The sequence below is a fragment of the Eretmochelys imbricata genome, chromosome 1, assembly GCF_965152235.1.
Source record: "Eretmochelys imbricata isolate rEreImb1 chromosome 1, rEreImb1.hap1, whole genome shotgun sequence".
NCBI lineage: Eukaryota > Metazoa > Chordata > Testudines > Cheloniidae > Eretmochelys > Eretmochelys imbricata.
In genome coordinates this window covers 233,402,170-233,424,400 of record NC_135572.1, presented here as the reverse complement: position 1 = coordinate 233,424,400, position 22,231 = coordinate 233,402,170, and the positions used below count along the sequence as shown (strand labels likewise).

Genomic DNA, 22,231 nt, shown 5'->3' with positions numbered 1-22,231 from the left:
GCATTTGTAGCTTGTCTTTGCCGTCCGATGTGTTGTGTGTGTGTGTGTGTGTGTGTGTGTGTAAGCGCTCTCAATCAAACAGCAATCATGGCAGCTGTTTTTCTTCCAGCACAGCAGTTGAGCTGTCTCGCCCAAATGCTTATCAGCTTTTGACTCTGTGCCAAGATAGTTATAAGGGCCAAGCAGCCTCAGCTTGGCTGTGCAGCTGGTTTAGAAGTAAGGGCATGAGAAAACAAAATCAGTAAGTTTTTGTCACATACAGTATTTACTTTTTCTAAATCCCCATTTACTACACTGATTTTTCTGTGCTGCATTTTGATGGTGTTTATGGATGGCTTAATATTGTAACTATATTTTGTTTTATTATTTTGGAGAGAGAACCTCATATTTTTTATCCCTGCAGATATTTTCTCATGGAAAAAAAAGCTGTAATTAAAAGATTAATTTGACGAGCTGCCTTTTTAAACTTATTGTCACATTGTGCATGCATTAAAATTCCTTTGCTGTGTGTCTCCCTTCTCCCCTCCTTCCTTCTCCACCCCCGTCTTAAACACAAGACTGCATTGTGCTGTATTTGGGGGCAAATGTAGGAGCGCTGAAGCAAGTGTTACTGTATGGAGGGGGGGTGCTTAATTTCATTGTTGTATGCTTGCTTGCACCGTGTGTGTGTGTGTGCGTATGATGAAAACTAGCCTGCTCACGCAGGGCCGTGCCTCTGTTTCATCATCAACTCCAGTCTTCTCTGTTTCGCTAGCTCATACACTCCTCCTCTTTCTTAGCCAGATGGCTCGAGTCGCTCACAAGGGGGAGATTGGACTATGAAAAAAGATTGCTGCTGCAGCTTGCGTTCCTGCTGCAAGGGCCTCCTCTTCAGACGGCCTTTGCCAGAGCAGAACTTTTCAAAATGCTACAAATAGGATCTTCTTTTTTTCCTCCTTTATTTAAACCCTTCTCCTTTTTTTAAAAATAACAAAAAAAAACAAAAAAAAAACCCGGGACTAATTTTTCTTGTTTGCTGTGCTGTGCTTGGCTGTACAGTATATTGCAGTGTTGAGCTTAAAGCTACAAGTATTTCTACCACCACCCCCGCTGATCCATTTTTTTTCCGCCTTGGTTAACGAAATTGGTGTATTTGAGCAATGAATCAGGATTTGCTAGTTTGTGTGCTCTGAGAATGATGGCTTTTATTGGCGATTTTTTCCCCTGAGTGCCAGTGCCCTGTGCTGCTCATGGAACCAGCTTCTTTCTTTCTTTCTTTCTTTCTGTATATTTTTTAATTGCTTCAGGTATCTGTGCCACATGAACAAGGATGGATGGTAGCCCTCCAACCCCCTTATAATCTGACCGTGGCTGAAATGGAAATACTGCGGGGATTTTTTTGTCCTTGCAGGGTCCCTCCCCTCCCTTTCTTTCACTGTTTAGGAGGGAAAAGGGGTGTGCGGTAAAATGCTGTCTCTGGGACAGGTGGCAGCTCCAAGACAAAAGGAATAAAATAGGCAGTAAACGGGGAAAATTAATAGTCAATAAAAATAGGAATTGGAAATGTGTAAGCGGCAACATTGGTAAAAGTGTTGTCAGCTACCCAGCCTTTCTTCTGAATTTTATCTGCAGATATAGGCTAAAAGGAGAAAGTTGAGGCGTACTTTTTTATTTGTCCTCTCTATAGGCATTTGAAAAGATAAGGCGGGTTTTTTTTTTGGACTACTGAATTATTCATAGTGTCAGTGGTGAAGCCAGGACCATTAGCATGCATCAGACATGCTGTTTGTCTGTTTGCTAACATTCTTCATTCAAGACTTGTTAACTACCAGACAAGCTTAACACGCTTCTCTTTTCCCCCTCCCCTTCTCTCTCTCCCTCTCTCTCTCTTTCTCTCTCTCCCTTTCATGCCACCCCTTTAGTCTCCTATTGTTGTTGCTGGGAGCTGGCAGCCAGGGGTAGTTGTGGCAGGGAAAGCATGTGGACGAGAAGCTGGAACCCGTTGCTAGGTAAGGACCGCCTTCCCGTCTTCCAGGCCTGCATGCACTTGCACAATCAAGAAATACTATGGAGCTCACTCAGTGCCTTCCATCTGCTTTTACAGGAGACTGCAGAGCTGCAAGGTGAACACATTGGCATCCTCTCTCCATACCTGGTCCCTGAGGCTTGTTTCCCACCATTCACAGGGTAAGAGTCTTTCTCATCGTTTAGATGCATCTGATTGATATGCGGTAACATTTCATGTTTATTTGCCTCCACAATGGAGTGAACAACTGGAGTAATTACCAAGTAGGAAAATTAAGTTTCAGAAACTCTTAGTGGATATCAGGAGATTGCCTTTTGACTATGTATTCATTTATTTTTAACCTGCAATACATATTGGACCATCAAGGTTCAGATTAATTTTAAATGATCACTTGCAGGTTATTAAGGATGCAGTACAGTTATTAATTTTTTGTGGGGGGTTCATTCTCCCTCCCTCTCAAGTCTACTCCTCCCTTCACCAGTCTGTTTAAAACCAGACAAAGGTCGATCACGGCGTTTATTTCTGAATGCAAATGTTCTAGGACTTGTGCCAGTCTTGCCTTCATTGATTACACTGTAGCTTCTTTGTTGAATGGCACTTTTTTATTTTCCCCCTTAGGTCTTTTTTTTTTTTTAACAGAAGGAAGCTCAGCCCTGAAAAGAAACAAAACAAAGTTGTGTGGTGCAAATTCAGATTTTTATTTTAATTACAAATATGTTGCTAGACAATTATGTTCTCACCAATTATAAAAACAGCTAATCTTGAGTTATATTAGCCTTTGTCATTTATATGTGTGTGTGTTTGCACGTGTGCATATGTGCATTTATTAACTGATAGTTTTGAATGTTACTCAGTGATAACCATGGTAATTGCATCCCACTACGATTAAATTTTCCTGATTGTCTTAGCAATGTGCATTTTGGCATACGTATTTTCTGCTTTTATATGTATTGTTTCTGAATGCTCAGAATTGTCCTAGTTTAGGGGACACAAAATATTAATGAAGGAATTTATGTAAGTATAATACTTTTATAATGTAATGCCATTTATAGATCAAAACAGCATGTGGATGTAGATGTTCTTGTCATAACCCTGAAACTCTTAGTCAATTTGGCAAACTCTGAACACTTAAGATATATCGGTACTATGAAAAGGTGGATATCATATTTAGTGTGTATAATTCATGCAGCCAAGTAAAATGTACATTTGCAAATACACGAGAATATATCATTGTTCTGCTGGAAATATATGTACTTCTGTATAGGCTTGTAACAGAAAATGCTTTCCTTTACACTGCAAAATATGAAGGCTTAGTAAAATATTTTAATGTTCCTCATTTTTATTTTATTTGTGTCAGTGCATTTAAGTAAAAAAAAAACACAACTAAATCTGAACTGATCTATTTTTTAAACAAAAATAATAAGAAAGTACCAACTAACTTGTACAAAGCTAGGTTTAAATTTTGGCCACTGACAATATTGAATTGAAACAATCCACGTAATAGCATTGCATTTGGACTCTTTTATGGCAACAAAAAACAACTAACAACTTTTAGTAGTAAAGCTGATTAAACTCAAAACCAGGCAGAGTATGTATTGGTGAATTGTATAGATCAAGGAAGGAGTTCAGGAATGTATGACTCAATGGTAGCAAAGCTAAAATTAAATTCTTCAAAGTATTATTGTAGAGGCCTGTGTAAGTTCCATAGAACAATGCAAATAGAATAATAGTTGGGGAGTTTTAAACTATACTATTTGTAGTAGTTATAAAATCAGAAAATGGTAGTTAAAATAAAATTCACACCAAGGGAAATTCAAACTGCTTCATGATACATGACCTTAATAGTTCTATATCTATAGAAGTTTTTTTCTCACTAGCTTGTCATATTGTTGTTGTTCTATTGTTAAGTATTTTTACAAGAAACACAAAATTATTTACAGTAAATTAGCTTGCATTGTTACGTTCTAGATGACTTGCTATAAATTATAGATACGAAAAAGCTAATAAAAGCAGAATGATTGGTTTATTTCATAATGAACATTTTCTTGAGCATGCTATGAATTGATTTAGTAAGGCATAAAATCATGTACTTCATACATTAATTGAAGGAAGGGGAGATGAAAATTAGTTCATTAGGCGGTTTCTCTCATCCAAGTTTTTAAGTTTCAAATTATTTTTGACTAATATTTAAAATAAAAACCAGTGATAAAAAAATTCAGTAAAACCCTCAGATTGGTGCTATATTAGGAATTACGCTCATGAGCTAAAATATTTAACTTGCTAAAACATTTTATACTGGACTGTGAAGTATTGATCTGCATCTTGTGGTATATGGATGTAAAATGCAAGGATGGATAATACCCACCATAATTAAAAATATATCTTTCTTTATATCAATCAAGTTGTGCGTTTTTATATAATAGTGTCAATTAATTTTTTTTAATAATTTAGGGTGTGCTATTGTCTAGTAACAGGTACTATTTTTTTTTAATTCCTCCTAAAAGTACTTTGGTTCTTGTGGATACTGTTGCATGTGAATGAGATACATACAAAAATCCCAGTATTCCCTTTTCAAATCCCACATATCCCATTACCAGAATATTTGTTCTACCAAATACTATTAATATATGGGGAGAAGAAGATGCAACAGCAAAAGGTAAATATGTCCTAGGATTCTGAGTAATGTGAAGTGCTGAACAGAGAGCAGATACTATGTAAAAGATTATGAGTAGATTGCAATACAACAAAATGAGCAAAGTGCACAATACTTTACACAAGTGGATGGATTATGATAGGATAATTACTTTCAAAGGTAATAAATTGTACTTAAATCACTTAGAGCCAAACCCTGGTGTCCTTACTCAGGCAAATTTGAAATTTTTGGAATTTTGCCTGGGTGAGTCTTGAAGGATTTGGGCCAATATGAATTAAGGAGGGTTTTTTTTATTTTGTTTTGGTTTGAGGCATCTCTCTGAATGATACTTATAGTTCCTTGTTCTTGCTCATATTACATATATGATATGATATAAACCCTAGGTTATTTCATACGGCCACAGACAGAGACATAGAGCACTGGCCTCTTTTGACACATGTCAGATATTATTAAACATTCTTTAGAGACTAAAAATAAAAAAATTAAAAAGGAGTGAAAGGAATATTTTCTTCCATCCAGATTTCTTTTGAAGAGATTTGCATATAAAACATAGAATCATTGAATCAGTGGTATGTTTTCACTGACTTCCTCACAAATGGAATGACTTCACTGTAATCTGCCTTCATTCCATGTGACACTGGCTCTTGTGACATAATCAAGCTGTGGTGTCTACAAGGCTGAACCGCAAGGTTCAAAGTCCCTCCTGCAAATGGTTACTTAAGGTGTGGGCAGGTCTGTGATTGTGACACCTTCTCTTCAGAAATCTGAAATGTGTTCTAATGAGGCATTTTACTTCTTAACTGCATCACTTGCTCTCAGCTTGAAACAGGTGCAGATAATCATCATTCTTTGCTAAACTGGCTGTTCCGATGGATCTGTAACAATGCAACACCATGTCACAATTTTAATTTTGATTTGTATAGTTTATGTCTGGCAAAAACTACATTTTAATTAGAAACACCGATACGTTTCATTCTTCAAACGGTGCATGCTGTACAGCTGAAGACGAAGAAACGTGTTCCGTGTGTGTTGATACACTATACAATGGTATTTGATTTGTGCAAAAATATTCATTCAGTTATTCTGCATGCATACAGCTAGATAAACTATTGATTGCAGCAAGAGCACTTAGACAATGGAGTAGTACTTATACCCAGAACCACTCTGGTAGGCACCCTCGACATACATAGGTAAGTAGGTGCTGGGAAATAGGTAGATATTAAAAAGCTAGGCTAGATTTTTAAGTGCATGTGCAAGCTTTTGCAAGCTTACATTAGCACAAACTCTAATACATGTGTAAACCCCTGTTTGCTCATGCCTGTAATTATGGGCCTGATCTAAAATCTACTGACATCCATTGACTTTAATGGGATTTAGACCAGGCCCTATGTGCACAAAAGTCAGGATTTAGTGTTATTGGCATTTGCATGCCTGCAAGTTAATGGGCACAATACATCTATTTATACGCTTTGTGGGGCCCTTTTGTAAGTCTTACCTATATATTAGTGTTTGTGAACAAATCCATGTATGATTTTTTAAAGAAAGAAACCCATGTAAACTCTGCAGCTACTCCTGCCTCCACGTAAGTCAGTAGCAAAACTCCCAGTGACTTCAGTAGGATCAGGATTGTGGTAAAGTACTTCATTTAATCAGTGAGATAGAACAAAACTCTGATTTTGCCTCCCTCTCCTGATGGCCTTACTGTTGAGACTACACACGTGAATGAGAGCTGCAGAATCGGGCCCTTTCATAGTTCAATCTCTTTTAAAGTATGTGGTTAAATCTAAACCCTCATTATTTTTGGTAGTCCTTATAAGAACCATTATTTTTTGAAGTTTATTGTTACTAATTATTAAATACTTACACACTCTTGCCTCTTCAGTAAATTTGAAACTTCTTATGTCAGACCTCTGGAAACAAAGGGTCTGATCCAAAGCCCACTGGAATCAATGGAAGTTTTTCCATTAACTTCAATCAGTTTTGGATCAAGCCTGTGTACGTAGCAGTTTTACATTACAGTGCAACCATTAGACTGACTTTCTCTTCCCTCTCACTGTTTTCAGGAGTCTGGTGGACTTTATTCAGGAACGTCATTCCCAAATATTTCTTAAAAGACATTGTGTGTGTAAATTATAGTTCCAAAAATGATAAAGGGTGATTCAAGGAGCTTCATGACCCCGGTGCAATAAATGAGAGTTTTAGGAAGAAGCAGGAGAAGCATTGGGTTCTGATTAGGAACATATTTAAAGCTGTGGCTTCCTACAAAGGAATTCTTTATTTAAATTAGAGTAATGTTTTTTTGGAAGGATTCTAAATATTAATGACACCTTTGAATGACTGTTTATTGAATTTTGGCTGTCTATAAGAGTACCATTACCTTAGCCTTCATATCCGGTTATTTGCCGAGGAAACATCCAGCTCCTTCCTGATCTTAGTGAAATATTCAAATGACATGCTTTTTTCAGACTTGTTAAAAAAAATAGAAAAATAAATCACCTCAAACACTGATCTTAGTTTTTGTAAGAGAAAAAAAATAAGAAAATATTATTTTTATTACAAGTAATAGGCCTTTATTAAATATTAATTTATAAAGTGTTCATTTTCTATAGCTCTGGATTGATTATATATACACTGCTAACTGATAATTCTGCAGCATTGTTCCAGCTCACTGAAGTCTTGTGTATATTTAGCATGATGTAAATGGATATGCTATGCACACCTGTCTGGTCAACATGGTATCTTTTCATATAGTGAAAAAAGACAGGAATTTCTCACCATTTTTCTCATGAAAAAATCAAGAAGAGGAAATACATCCTCATTTTTAGTGATCAAAAATCTCTCATGCTTTCTGTTTACATTTTTGAGAGAAAATGTGAGCTACAGTGTATAACTACAACTGCAAATCTGTTTAGATGGTAGGATCAGAAAAATACTTGTCTTATGTGGTCTTGTTTTCTTTGTATTTCCTTATTTTATTTGTCCATATTTCTGCTAATATAAACAAACAGGAAAACATACTGGAAAGAACTGGTTGAAAAAGTTAAAAAGAAACTGCAAACAGAATGATTTTGTGTCATTTTATTTACTTAGTTTGGGGAGGGGGGTGGCTGAGTAGAAAAATATTTGGTAGTATTTTGGTATTTTGCAGTCATGGTATGCCAAACCACTTTGCATTCATAATTCAGGTCAGTATATGTCCTGTTCCACCATGTGTGGGGTTGGAATGTTGTTGGATTTTGTTTTTGGTTTTTTGTTAAAGACTGTCATTGTTTTTCAACAAAAAGTATATTAGGTTTCTGCTTAAAACTCAAGTTTTCACTTAAAACTTAAGTTTTCATCTATCCGGTGTAATCAACATGAAAAATTACAAATATTTGCAGTATTTTGAATGGATAATTAATTAATAATTTCAGTCTAGTAGGTGCTTTATTGATACACAAAAGCCTTTTAGACTTCTGAATGTTTTGGCAGCCTTTTGGTTTTTTGTCTTGTTTTTAATTGTAACTCAGTTAATGTGCAAAAGGGTAGGGAACGCTATTTGATTGCATTCGCGAACTCTTGGTCTGTATCTTTGCTTTTACATTCATACACAAAGGATTCTTATTTTAGAATTACTTTATTCTTCCTACTATATACCACATCTCATTTTTAAAGTATTATTAATAATATAGCTCTTGTTCTCTGTTTGTTGTCATTTACCATCTTTTTTTAATCCTTATCAGATTTTGCATATTGACATTTGTTGTACACAACAGTTTATATTTATTGTCTGGTTTGTTTGTAGAAAAATTATGTCCGGTCCTTTAGGGCCTGATCCAAAGCCCATTGAAGTCAATGGAAAACCTCCATTGGATGTCAGTGAGTTTTGGATCAGTCCCTTGAAGCAGAGTAACACTTACTTAAATGTAAATGATTGATACAGGAAACCTAAACTTGAATGGAGAGAGCATTTAAAGTGCATCTAACTAATATTAAGCGCTGTCTAGACTTACACAGTGCATATTGTGTCTCTATGGTTTGACTGATTTAAACAAAGGAGTGCCAGAATGCTGTTGTCTTGTTTTAGAGGACGTGGCATCCATATTCTCCCTCCTTTAACGTGCATCTCTGTGTTGTAAGGTTCATGATGCGGGATGAATATGCACCAAAATGGATGAAAACTATATTAAAAGGCCAAAGGAAGGCCTACGGCTCCAAAGACCCAAGGGTCATATATTCTCATTAAAAACTTTGCTGCTAGTTTTTTAATGCTGTGTGAAAGTTTAAGCTCTTCCATCTCTATTACATAAACATGTTTAGATTTTTTAAATTTAATTTTTAAATACATAATTTATCAGTTTATATAATCAAATGTTGCAAAGTTAATGACTGATTTTTTTCCTCAAATGGATGTAAATTTCTCATTTTAAAAAATTCTATATTTAAATTATATAGAAGGCGGAATTATGCTAAAATGGTCACCTATGCATTTTGTTTCTTAAATTAAGATTTACAATGACCGATTTAAGGTATGGATTTACATTTTAAATTATAAATAAAATGATTATGCTGAAATTTCAGTTGCATTTGAATGTCTTAATATTAATTCAAATAAAATGTGTTACCCCACTAGAATGTGTGTATCTGGTATCTGTGTGTGTAGGTGTGCATCTTTGCCGTCATATACACACACATTTATGTACATAGATCCACACATATATGGAGACACACTCTTTCATTGTGTGTAAATTTAATTTAATTTGAATTTTATGTAATATGTGTGTATATACATATGTAAAATCATATTGCATATGTGAAATATTTATTTAAAATGGTAAGTCTTTGACTTGCCTCTGGCTAACCCATAAAAGCTGTTTTTCCTCTTTAACAAGTTCAAATATAAATTGTCAGATATTTGTATTTTGGCCCCAAAAATCATTTTTATGATTGATAACTTACAGTGTTGATTAAGCTTAAAAGGCAAGGAACAGTTTGGTGGACCATAGACTGGTATAGTGACCTCAACCAAAATGGTTTACATATCCCTTTCTTGAATCTACAAAAAGAGGGAAAATTTGGGGTGTATCAACAGGTGAGCAGGAAGTTGTATCTGATGTGGGAGATCAGGCCATGACGGATGCAGGGTAGCACATCCAGTAGAGGTTTTGGTTCACTTAATTGTGAAAAAGGGATTTCTCATCCATGACTTCTGTAACATATGAAGGATGATCTCACACTTGCTGATGACATTGTACATCCGTATTCCATAATTAGAGAGTCAGCAGCATGTCATACCATACTTCATATATCAGTATCTGCAGCTCTGACTAGTTAAAGAGAATGTCAAGAATTAAACAGAAATACATTCTTTTCCCAAAATAGGTCTTCTCTTGTGAGTAAGGTAGGGCCATATTGCATAAGGTTAAAACCTATGGCCATTTACAAAATTCCTTGTTAGGCTGGAATTTTGATGGTCATATATCTATCTTATTGGTTTAGGCCTTTGTATTTCTGATATCTGCTGAACAGAATACAGTGAAGAGTACACAAAAAAAGAGGATAAGTGAATAAGTATTACATTCCAAAATAGAATCAGAAATCGTAATTTTCTGTGGTCATATGGATGTTCCTCAGCAAAAGTAATCAAATCCAAAATAAAACCTTCAATAAAAAGCAGCTAATAAGCTTCCCTGGAGAGGAATTCTTGAAAAATTCAGCACTTTCTAATTCTGAACACTACTTTAAAATTTCTTATAAAGAACAAACAAAATCATCTTAAAATGATCTTTGCATTCAGAGATGAATTTTGAAAACGATTTGGACAGTGAATTGTGCAGTTGGTTACAGTTCCTCACTGGTTCACTTGACACATTTTCATCAACACAAAAGTCTACAGGTGATTTTGGAAGCGGGTTTTCCTAGATACGTTTCACAGCATTCTGTAATGTTACAAATTCTGAGCACTAGTTTAAAAAAAAGAAAAGCCATTGGTTACTGAACTAATTACTCTAATAGAGTGAAATTCACCCATTTCGCAGAGGGCCAGTTCCAGGCCTATACATCTTTTAAGTCTCACTAATGTCAATTTATGTATTGCATAGGCCATATTCTAGCCCTCTGCACAGGGGAGAAGTTCTTCTTCACGACCTAAACATGTAAACATTTATTACTGGATGAAGTGCTTTCGCTGTGAGCAATCTCACTGTCCCATTGATTTCAGTGGGGCTGGTTGTATGATTGGGCCAACAAAGAGATTGTGGTGCTACTTTGAAAAACATGGTGAGATTTATTCTTTGCCATTCCAACTTTCATAAACAAAGTGGAGCACACTAGTTAGAACCTGGTCATAATTTCACATATATGGGTGTGTTTTGGTGCCAGTGATCTGGAGGCATGAGGAAAGGGTTGGGAGTTCCTAAATCTAAACCCAGCTCTAGAACTGACTCGCTTTAGCCTCAATCAAGTAATTTCACCTCTCTGCCTAAGTTTTCCCATCTGTAAAGTGGGGGATAATAATTTTTACTTTTTGCATTGGGGCGTTATGAGAAATAGTTAATGGTGGAACATGCAGAGCATGATATATAAATGCTAAGTTGTATATCTTAGAGTATGTGGTTTCTATTTATTTATTTATTTAGTGGGAGGAAAGGTGTAAGGTGTTTTGAAATGTGTGAGTGCAACTAATGCTCATGAAATTGAGGGACTAACAACATTAGTTTGCACAAGGCTGCTAAAGTATCTCAACCTTTACCTCCACTACAGCTGCTATTCTAGTTCTTGGTTTATTTTGGGTAGGCACTTCCGATCATACAAAACTATGTGATGGTTTTGTGATGGAGTCTAAAAGAATACTCTTCTTCCTCCTAAAAATCAGTGTTAGTCATGGTCTAAAGTGGACTATGAAACCAAACTTTCATAGGTGGAAGATTAGTTGGTGCCCTTCCTAAGCTAGCATGTTTCTACTCTCCACCATCTTGTAAAATTATTCTGTTTTGTACATACATAAGCAGTAAGTGTGATTACAAGGCATGTGGCATTCTGCACACAGGTACCTGAAATCAAAAATCTAAACCTAAATCAGAAGAGCTGGAGATAGAAATGATCTATTCAATCACTAAATCCAATCCCATTCCAGTGTAGAATAGTTCCTTACAACTCATTAAAATACAGTATGCTGTTAACGTTCTGTTAAAGTGTATGGAAATAAATGACATAATTGATTACAAAAATGTCCTTTGCAGGATGCATTTCAAATGTTTCCTCTAGTGTAGCCATCTGGGAGGAAACGTGTTAAAAGTAATGTCCTCTGACATATTTTAGACCTTTTGTTTGCTGAATTTTTTTCTCTGATAACTCCATTCTTTTCTGCCTCGTATTGTAACCCATCCTATGTTTCCTGTTAAAAACTGAACTGTTTAGTACTAGTAGAACTAGCGAGAGTGCTTGGTTGATACAGTATTGGCATTGTGTAGCAAATTACAGTTAGACACAGTCTCTACACCTTAGAGCTTAAAGTCTAATTTGAGACCAAATAGAATAATGGAGTGTGAGAAACCTAAGGAAGGAAAGGAATGGGAGGATGAAGGCTATAGTTTGGACTGTTCATTTGGACAGATTTTATGACTGTGTCATGGCAGCATGTTTTGCCATTTTTTTGTCCTGTTTCCACACTTGTCCTAAACTCTTGTATTTTTTTAAAATTCACTTTGCATCACTTTTTCTTTCTTCGCTCCTCATCTCAGAATACCCACAGATATATTTCCAAAATTATTAATAGGCAAGACTGTGGCTGTAGCGATTGTTTAGGTCATGCATCTCCTATATGGTCAGCCTGCAGCTCAAATCAGAAAAGAAGACAAAGTTGTATTTTCCCCCTCCTTCAGTTAGATGGGTGGTACATTCAAAGTGAATGGCTTGCTCCACCATGCTTTGAACTGGAGATCTGGAAGCTCATTGCAATAGTACACTGCCTCATAGGCAGATTTGGAATTTGAACTTTATATTTAAGAAACAGATACTGGCCACACCAGGAGTTCAGTTCCAGTGGTGTTGGGATATTTCAGTTCAAGTCTGCCACTGAATTAGAAATCCAATAAAAGGATCCAATAGACCAGAAATATATAAATCTACAGTCATAGTGAATAATATACCTATTTCACTTTATTTTAATCAGCAAAGCAAAACTCTACTGTCATGCTACTGCTGTCACAAGTAGTATGGGAATGGTAATTCAGTAACTTTCAAGATAAATTATCAGTATGACACGGTGAGGTATTTTTTAATCTTTTTATTCTAACAGTGCGTATTCTATTTTATGTAAAGTCCAGTATGGGTTTGGTTTTTTTTGTTAAAAACTGAAAGTCAATATTTTTTCGTGGGATGCGGTATTTAAATAAATATTTATCCTAAAACCATATATCCAGTGCATTATCATCACTACTTTTTATTGTTCTTGTTTAAATAATATGTCTTATTGTGATTTTCTTTAAATAAGAAACCCATTGGACATGAATTTTCATGTTCATATCAAGTGTTATTTTTAAGTTATACTTTTTTTAAAAGCGCACAGAAACTCAGCTCAGATACATTCGGTGAAAGGCTGATCCTGCATCCATTGTTGTTCAGGGCAAAACACATTAAATTCAATGGTTATGGGATCAGGCCCTAAATAACTGTCCAGTGGTATTGTGTCAGATCAAACATTGTCAGATATGTACTTTTCAACAAGCAACTGTTGAGCTTAGAGGGGAAAATAAGTCCATAAATAACTCTGATTACATAGTCAAAATTTTATTTTTGGAGTCATGTACAGACTATTGTAATGCAATGCTATTGTATTATACTAAATTGTATGCAATACTATACTGTTGTAGTATAACTTATTTAATTTGCCTCATCTGCGATGCAGTCTGTATTAAAGAGTTGAAGATGTAGATTAAAATGTAGTTTTCAAGCAGAAAGAAACTGCAATAAAAGTACTTGGACTACTAGTTCTTCCAATGATTAATAGCAAGACTTGCTTGGAACTTAGTCTTTGATTTCCTCTGTTTAATTGTAGCCCTAAGTGAAATAGGGTTTTGATTTACAGAAAATGTAGAATTGGGTACAGAAAGTTTTAAATTTCAGTAACAATAAAATTTCCGACAATAATCATGTCATATTGTTTCAATTCAAAAGAGCTAAGGGTTGATTTGTGTGGGAAAAAAACGATAGCAGCCAAGTTTCACATTAAAAACTGGAGAAAAACATTTAAATAAATTCCCTTCTTTTGACTAATATAAAAAGTTGATTTTCTTCTTATAATAAATGTAGCAAAGACACACACACATACACAAAGTATACACCATCTACCTTAAATTTTGGAATAATTTGCATACTAATTAATTTTAAACCATTTACAAGTTTTGCAAAACTACATTCTTTACTCGGACAATCAGTATGTTAAATTAACTAGAAAATTGTAATAGCATATATTAGAACAATGGTGGAAAAAATAGTAGGAGCTACAGGAAAACCAGCATCCTGAAAATATGGCTTGAAAATTTATTTCAATAGCTTTTTGTGGATTATTTACATATGTATCGAGAGAATGCTATATACTATATGTTACTAAGGGTTTAATAATAATTAGGGCCTGTTCTAAAATTCCTTTTTGGGAGTTTTGCATGATTGGGCCCTTGAGAACATATTCTTGCTTCAGCCTGCTTTTGTTGATATTTTTTCATTATAGTGTAATCAAGAACAATGGTTAAAGTAATCATCCTAAACTTTAGCATTCTAGATAGTTTAAATATATAGAGAAACATTCAAGCTATTAAGGGAAAAATGAGTTAACCTTAGCAACTTCAAAGCAAATGCTGGGATAAATCCGAAAGAATGCCCCTGACTTCAGTGCAGCTATTTCAGATTCATACCCCTGTAACTGAGAACCGAACTGGGCCTTTGTGTTTAATTACATATGTGACAAAAGTCATTTAAAATTTTTTTAGAAAATGATAAAATTACTGTCATTGTTTTTGCCCATCGCTTGTGTTTTAAAGTGCTTCAGTGCAGTCTTTTCTTGGAGACATTTTTGTTTGGAGTTTACAGTTTGAATAGTTTCTTCTGTAAAATGATTTTCTGCTTTTCTGACATTTGAATCGTGCCATCTGGCGTAACCAAAATTTTAAATAAAAACATAAAATACAGAATCAATTAGAAGATTTTAAAAAATAGGATGTAGCTACATTTCTTGGATAATTTAGTAAAGTAACTTTTTAAAATCAGGTAATCTCTGCATTTGTGTCACAGTCTAACAGTTTAATCAAGATACAAATTCAGAAACAGATCAGCACTGTCTTTTATATAGGTTTCAGAGTAACAGCCGTGTTAGTCTGTATTCGCAAAAAGAAAAGGAGTACTTGTGGCACCTTAGAGACTAACCAATTTATTTGAGCATAAGCGGTAGCTCACGAAAAGCTTATGCTCAAATAAATTGGTTAGTCTCTAAGGTGCCACAAGTACTCCTTTTCTTTTTGTCTTTTATATAGTGCCTCTAAATCCAAAGAAATTGGTACCAGATCTTGGTAAAGGAAAAGATTGCCATTTTCATCTGACCGGTACCTGTGGGTGTTTTTCCACAGTTGCATTGCATAAAAGGAGAGGGTACAAGAGAAACTGAAAGGTCCAGAATATGCATTCTTCCATAACATATCTTTTCATCAGAGTATGAGGTTGATGAAAAAAACCATTTTACTCAGTTTGACAGCATATTGTGAATAATACAGTTTACTTTGCATTCTTTATCCTTCCTTTCTGGTGGTAATAGAGAATTTTAGTTAAGCTCCCCTTACTTTTAAGGATAAAATATACAATCAGAAATAGATAAGGAAGAAAAAAATAATAGTGCTTATGTGCTACGGTGATAAGCCCGTGGTCATTAGCAAAAATATTTTAATTGTTGCTTTTGTTATATTAAAACATATAGTTCATTTCAAGATACAGTATAGGTTGTACAGTGTGCATTTCCAACCGTATTTTTTTAAAGGAAGCATAAAAACATTTATTTATATTTATATGAACATACATAAGTTATAGACTGAAAAAGTACATTCTAACAGCACAGATGGAGTAGTCTGTCATTAGAACTGTTTTGTTGCTTGTTGGAACAAGGACCATATTTTTATCGTGGCACCAACAATTTCTAAGAACTGAGGTCAAAATAAGCAGGTTGCACTTGGATACAAGAACAATCTGGAAAATACCCTAAACTCCCTGCATCAGCATAAATATGTATTTAGATAGGCACACATTTTTTTATAACAAGGTCTTGCCTTTCATTTTATTTGGTAGAGTACATATGCAGTAGGTTTTAGATGTACAAGTATATATGTACACAACACGGCCTTTATTTTAAGTATCAAACTAAATTTATATGTGATACCCTTGCAATAGTTCTCTAAGCATGTGGGATTTTTTATGAGTAAAGCAGGGGTGATGTCATGGTAGATGCAGAGCATTTTTAAATAATCATGTTGAAAATTATTCTTGCGATAACTTCATTCATACCTGTGGTCATTTCAAAGTCAATGGGACCTCTTGCGTGAGTAAAGGTAATTACAAGCGTTTTTGCAGGATCAGACTATGGATAAACTCCTATGGAGAGTGAAATTCTGGCCCCTTTAAAATAAATGTGTGTTCTGCAGTTGACCTTGGTGATACCAAGATTTCATCCCTAGTGTTTAAAAAAAGCCAAAAAAGTTACATATAATAGGACAAATACTTACGATAATTTTGCCTTGAATAGGGACATAAATTGTTACCTTTCTTCAATTCAGGAAAAGTTTCTGTAAACCACATTAATTTATAGCGAGCTACTAAGATTTGCCTAGTCATGGTACAGTTATGTTTCTTTTCTTGGCTTTTAAAAAATTATAATTATCTCTTTTGATTAGTATTCTGATGCTTACACATTGTTCTAGCATGCGCATGCATGCACACGCAGTGTCCTTTACAATAAAATCAGTTTTCCCTGCCTCCTACACCGAATAATGTGATTTATATGCATTCAAACAGCTGTTACTGCAGGTTAACTATTTGTGTGCAGTACAAATATAGTGAGAGCTATGAGAATTTACAAAACTATTTTAACAAATTAGCATTGTTTATTTAAAAGAAAAAACAACTTTTCTCGATTTTCCATTGTTATGAGCTTCTCACATTTGCCTCTAAAGTAACTTTTGGTGCCGGCAAGGTCTCCTGTGGACTATCCGGTGCCAAAATGGCTTTATCATTCCTCCTTACCTTCCTTGTCCGTCTTTCTACCTTAGCCAGCGTAGGGGTAATAGATCTTCTGGAAAACTTCATAAGTTCTTATTTCACTTTTTATCATGCTTTCTCGGATCTTGACGCTGTTGTACTTTTTTAGAATTTTTCCTTGTGCAGTGACAATTCTTGTACATCCTGCTTCCAGTTTCACCCACAGTCTCTCTCTCTCTCTCTCTCTCTCTCTCTCTCTCTCTCTCTCTCTCTGCCAGTTCCTGGGTCTCAGGGTCTTCAGTGACTGCGAATGTAGCTGCAGATCTTCCACCTCCTTTTTTTTTTTTAAATTGTCTCTCTGAGCCCACTGCAGATGGTCTATTCCTCCTACATAATACGGATTTTTTTTCTTTTGAGGCAGTCTCTGTGAACCTGACAAGCAGGCAGGGTTGGACCTGGATTTTTTTTAAAGAGCCTGTGAGGATTTGTTTGCCAGAGTTAGGAACTCCCTAATAGCTTTTTGCAGCTTTCTAATAGCTTGGTAAAAAAAATAGAAATGCATTTGGTCCACCTGATTTTTTCAGGGGGGAAAAACATACATTAGCAAAATGAAGTTTAGGGACAACTGAAGAAGAAAAAGAAAGAAAAGCCATGCTAGGAATCAGTGAAAATCAGTTGCTGAAAGATGGTGGTCTTATAACAAAAGTGTAGTAGATTTTGCTAAATGTGTTCAGGGTTACTTTGCCACTGTCTGTTATGACTGCATGTTTCCTAATGAGAGTGGCTCCTTCTACAAGTTTAACTACATTTTTTTTTATAATTGTGTATGTTAATTACTAAAATACACCTAAAGCATTTGAATTTCAAGCTTTTGTGCAGGAGCTAAAGAAAGGAGGGATGAGGCCTTCTTGATTAAACCACATCCAGTGTTTCCTGTCCTTCCTGTATAGCCATACAGTGTCAAACTCTAGAAGGTTTAGGCCCTAAAGACCTCTAAATACTAGGTTTGTAGATGTGTTGATGTGCCACCTTTATGGCATCTTTAATTTCTGGGTATTATAACACCACCAAAGTTGTTGGATCTGTGGGCCTCTTTAGTGAGTGTGTTTACATGGAGGAGACCTATTTCATAAGCATTCATTCAAATGTCTTGCCATAATGGCAGCTCTGGCTTTGTGTTGTCCATTGAACCCCCAAACCACTATACACAGCCCTTCGGATCTCAACTGTGCCCTTTAGGAGAGGAGACTATCGGAGATATGTAGAAGAAACCAACTGAAAACATTCTATCCAGGGCAGTTTGAGTAGCTGATCTGACCAATGTGAGAAATGTGCGTCAAGTGTTAGAAACAAGGCAGTGTTCCTTGAATAGACAAAAGCTTAAAAATCATCAGAATAAAATTAGATTTTGTTAAAATTTGCTCAGATAATTTTGTTCCTTCCCAACTATGTGTGTTAATACACTAACAGGGCCATGCACTGGATAGTGACAGTTACTTTGAGAACTGGCTGTTGTACTCCATAATGTTTGTTAAAATACTTTGGGCTCAATTGCTCAGCACCATATATGGCTCAAAGAAGGCAACCGCTGGAGTTAGGAAGGCATCTTTGATGACCAGTTGGACAATGGAGAGGTGTGAAAGAGAATGGGCCATGCAAGAATGAACAGAGGCAATGAGAGGACATGTAGAATGTGATAGTGGAGATGAGCTCACACTGGCATGCAGATGACCCTGTGATGGTCAGTAAGCACAGAATTTGAAGTGAAAGCAATTAGCATTGCACTAGCACTCAGCAAGCTGATTTGTGATGTGGCAAAACCAGTTATCTGTTGATCACTGTTGTGTCATTTGTATGGAGGTGCATGTGATGGTGACCATCTGCCGCTGGGTCTTCCTGGTCTCTGTGCTGCCATTGTTGACAGCTTTGTACGAGATGTGCTTCATCCACCAATCATTTTTTTCCTGTCTTGTCCACTACATGATGTCTCTTCTGCTGGCCATCAGACTCAAGCATTGCCAGTAGCTGTGACACTTCCAGTAGTTGTTGCTCTGGCTGGCCTCACTCTTTGCTGATAATATACAAACCCACCTGAGCAAGGAGTATGATTTCCATCTGCTTAAAGGAAGAAAAAGCAGCATGTCATCTGAGGGCCCCTAAAACACAAATAAGAAAAAGAAAAATCTAGATAGGCCATTTACACATCATGACCCTCATTTTAATGTTAAAAAAAGGTCAGTAAAACGTATTTATTCATTCATCCAGACGCACTTCTAGGCCCCAAGCCTCTGTTTTGTGATCTGTGCAGGCAAACTGATACACCTGTGTGGAGCCCCATTGATTTCACTGAGGTTCCAAGCAAGCCCAGCAATCTGACTGTTGCTGATCACATTGCAGAATTGTGGCCATAATGAGCTACTACTGCTTTAAGATTTCATTTTAAAAATTAATAAATTAGGCTCTAGGTTAGTACACAAGACTCCTACTTTTAGAGATCTGGGTCCAAAGTGAAAATGGATTTCAAGGTCTGAACCTGCCATGGCAGACATTAATCTGTATCACAAAATTATCACCGAGTTTGGCACAGTTGATGTTCAATGCTCAAGGCAGCCCCCGGAATGGAATACAGGATGAAGGTCAGAATATTACCAACCCCAAACATTCATTCAAAAATCATGAGACTGGTTTAAATACCATAAGATGTTAATAATAATGTTGGAGGTTTTTTTATTTTCCATCTGGTTTTTGAGCCTTTAGCATTCACATTTTGAAACGTTTCTCCACAACCATGAGGAATAGAGATGGGGGGAGAGGGGAGATAGGGCAGCTGAGAATGAAAGCCCTCTATTCACATGACTCCAGGATCTGGGAATTTAAAACAAATATCAATTATTTTGAGAGTTGGTAACACTATGATCAGGCTCTAATCTGTTCTAGTAGTCCCATACTTTTATGAGACATATATTCACCTAACAATTTTTTTTGTAAAATCAGGCAATGATCAACGTTTGTATATTTCTAAAATTATATTTGAGTCTACTTCTGTTATCTGCTTGGTGAAGTAATTGAAGTATAAACTGCTGTTTTAAGGTGTTTGTTACTAGTTTGTTTGCTTTAAAGTGAAATTAAACAAACTGGTGCCATATAATTCGTCAGGTGAGTGCAATGGTATTTTTTTTAAAAATCTCAGGTGGCCAAAAAACGTATGCAATGAGGTTTTGTATATTTATTTTAATCTGTCCTGACTGATCCTGCTCATTTTTAAACCTCAGATTGCATAAGCACTGAAGACTAAATTCTACAAACAGGGAGATCCATTTGTGGATCTCCCAGTTGTCCATGAATATCTGTGCATGAGCAGGATACCAGAAACAAGAATGGGTCTGACCCAGAATATCGGACCTGACTGCACTCTCTTCAGCTTTGGTTTGAATTAAAATCTAGATCTCATCTTTCTATGTCCTATGTCTAGTTAAAAAATTTGGTCATTCTTCAACCCGTCGCTAGCTATCTTATCTGGGTGTTGCATAAGCTTGTGGTGTTGATTCAAGGTTCCTTATTCTGGTTTCCTGAACAGGCTCCTTAATAAATCTCTAACTTGAATTTACAAGGTATATAGGTAAAAGAGGGAGAAACTATCATCATCAGAAGCCCAGTTGTTTGGAAGACAAGGTGCACAATAGATAATCCACAAGAAAAAGGTTATACTGGACTGTCCAGCACAGCAGTAACAAGTCAGGTTTACTGTGTTATTTGACGTGTAAGTAAAACAGATGTACTATCCCTTTCACGTTGCTGGAATGCATGCAGCATACAATACCAAACAGTACTGCTGTTCTGCTTTACAGTGCAGATAATTTCTACTCTCTTACGTTTTCCCTCACACTGGTATAGCTAGCTGGTTGAAATTTATATGCACGCTGGCTGATCTGTTGCTCTGTGCTCCATGGTATAACTACAGTCTCCTGGGGCAGACCTGTCATTACACACAGTGTGATCACAAAGAGAGTGGGTGCAGTTAGAGAAAGATCTAGCAGTGTGTTAATAAAAGGCCTTAATGAAGAATAAAAATTCCCTACCAAGAATACTTTAAAAATTGTTGCTTCTGGGAAATCAAAATTATGCACCAAAGAATACATTGCTACCTCGACGCAAGCTCTCAAAAATGGGGCCCAAGTTTTAAATGTAGGTGCCTATATAGCATGTTTGAATGTTCAGATTTGCATGTATGCATGTAAAACAGACATGTATGTGCCTAAGTTTATATTTGGGTATCTAAATATAGCATTTGGACCTCCTATATTAGCATTCTTTTAAAAAATTCATCCTATGAAGTTGAAAAATGTAAAAAACAAGGTGTGTAGTGTTTTCACTTTACCCAGAATCTGGTTTTTCAGGTATTGATGAATGAATTTCTATACATATTTCTGAGTTTGTTTGTGCTGAGAGGTGCTTTCTTTCTTTTGAAATTTCAGTATATTAGTCTGAAGATATGGGCACAACCTCCCTAGAAAGAACATGAAATTTATGGCACCATAATTATTCCTGTTTTAAACTAATAAACCACATCTCAATCTTCATCTAAGACACAAACATGAAACCTAAAATAAGGGAAGATTTTTTCACTGACCCTATCTGCAAGCATTCTAGGAAAGCTCCTTTAAAATTTTAAAGGTAAGAAAAGAACCTAGCCCTAAAGCAGAAGTAGATACCTAGTTTGGATGTACAGCTGTAGAGTAGAGAAGGGATAGTTTGTGTGTGCACATCTATGCCAAAGTGTCCCCTGAAGCAATTCCATTTAAGAAAATGATTGTAATTTTTTTCCACAAATGAAAAAGGAAGCAACTGTAATTCCAAAATTATTTCCAGGATATCCTCATGAAGAGATATTCATAGAGATAGATTAACATAATTGCAGAAATATTTTGCTGTGCAGTTTAAAACAGAAAATACATCAATTCCCATTATGTTTATTTTGCAGTATTTTATACCAAAGTAAAAAATGTTTAATCCTCACAAAAAAGTTTTAATGCAGTATTAAAAAGGCTTATTATCATCACAAAACAATGCAATATATCCTATTTTTCTTATTTTACAAAAAGTAGCAAAAATATGTGCACTGCAGTGCACAAGAGAATTACCCTTGCTTTGCTCGTAGCATTTTTGTTTTAATTTTAATTTTGTCATGAATCAAGTTTAATGTCAAAGTATACGTAACGTAAACAGTAATATCCAATATCCATATTCATTTCTATGCTTAGTGAGTGAAATTGAACCCCCCCTATTTAATGGTCTATATATCAGTTAAGTACTATTAGTTGTGATTCTCAAGATACCTTGTCCCACTGGTATTTAGG

General features: G+C 35.6%; 1 long non-coding RNA gene across 2 annotated transcripts in view; it reads left to right on the top strand.

Annotated features, from left to right (window-relative positions):
* Nucleotides 1-816: 816 nt before the first annotated feature.
* LOC144269696 (uncharacterized) overlaps nt 817-22,231 on the top strand; it is a 73,302-nt gene continuing 51,887 nt past the window's right edge. Inside the window, exons 1-3 of one of the 2 annotated variants that reach the window (XR_013347012.1) lie at nt 817-1,988; nt 2,084-2,166; nt 2,645-2,656. This is a non-coding gene — a long non-coding RNA (uncharacterized LOC144269696). Of the gene's footprint in view, nt 1,989-2,083; nt 2,167-2,644; nt 2,657-22,231 lie in introns of those variants that run through there. The other variant, XR_013347007.1, reaches the window with a different exon arrangement.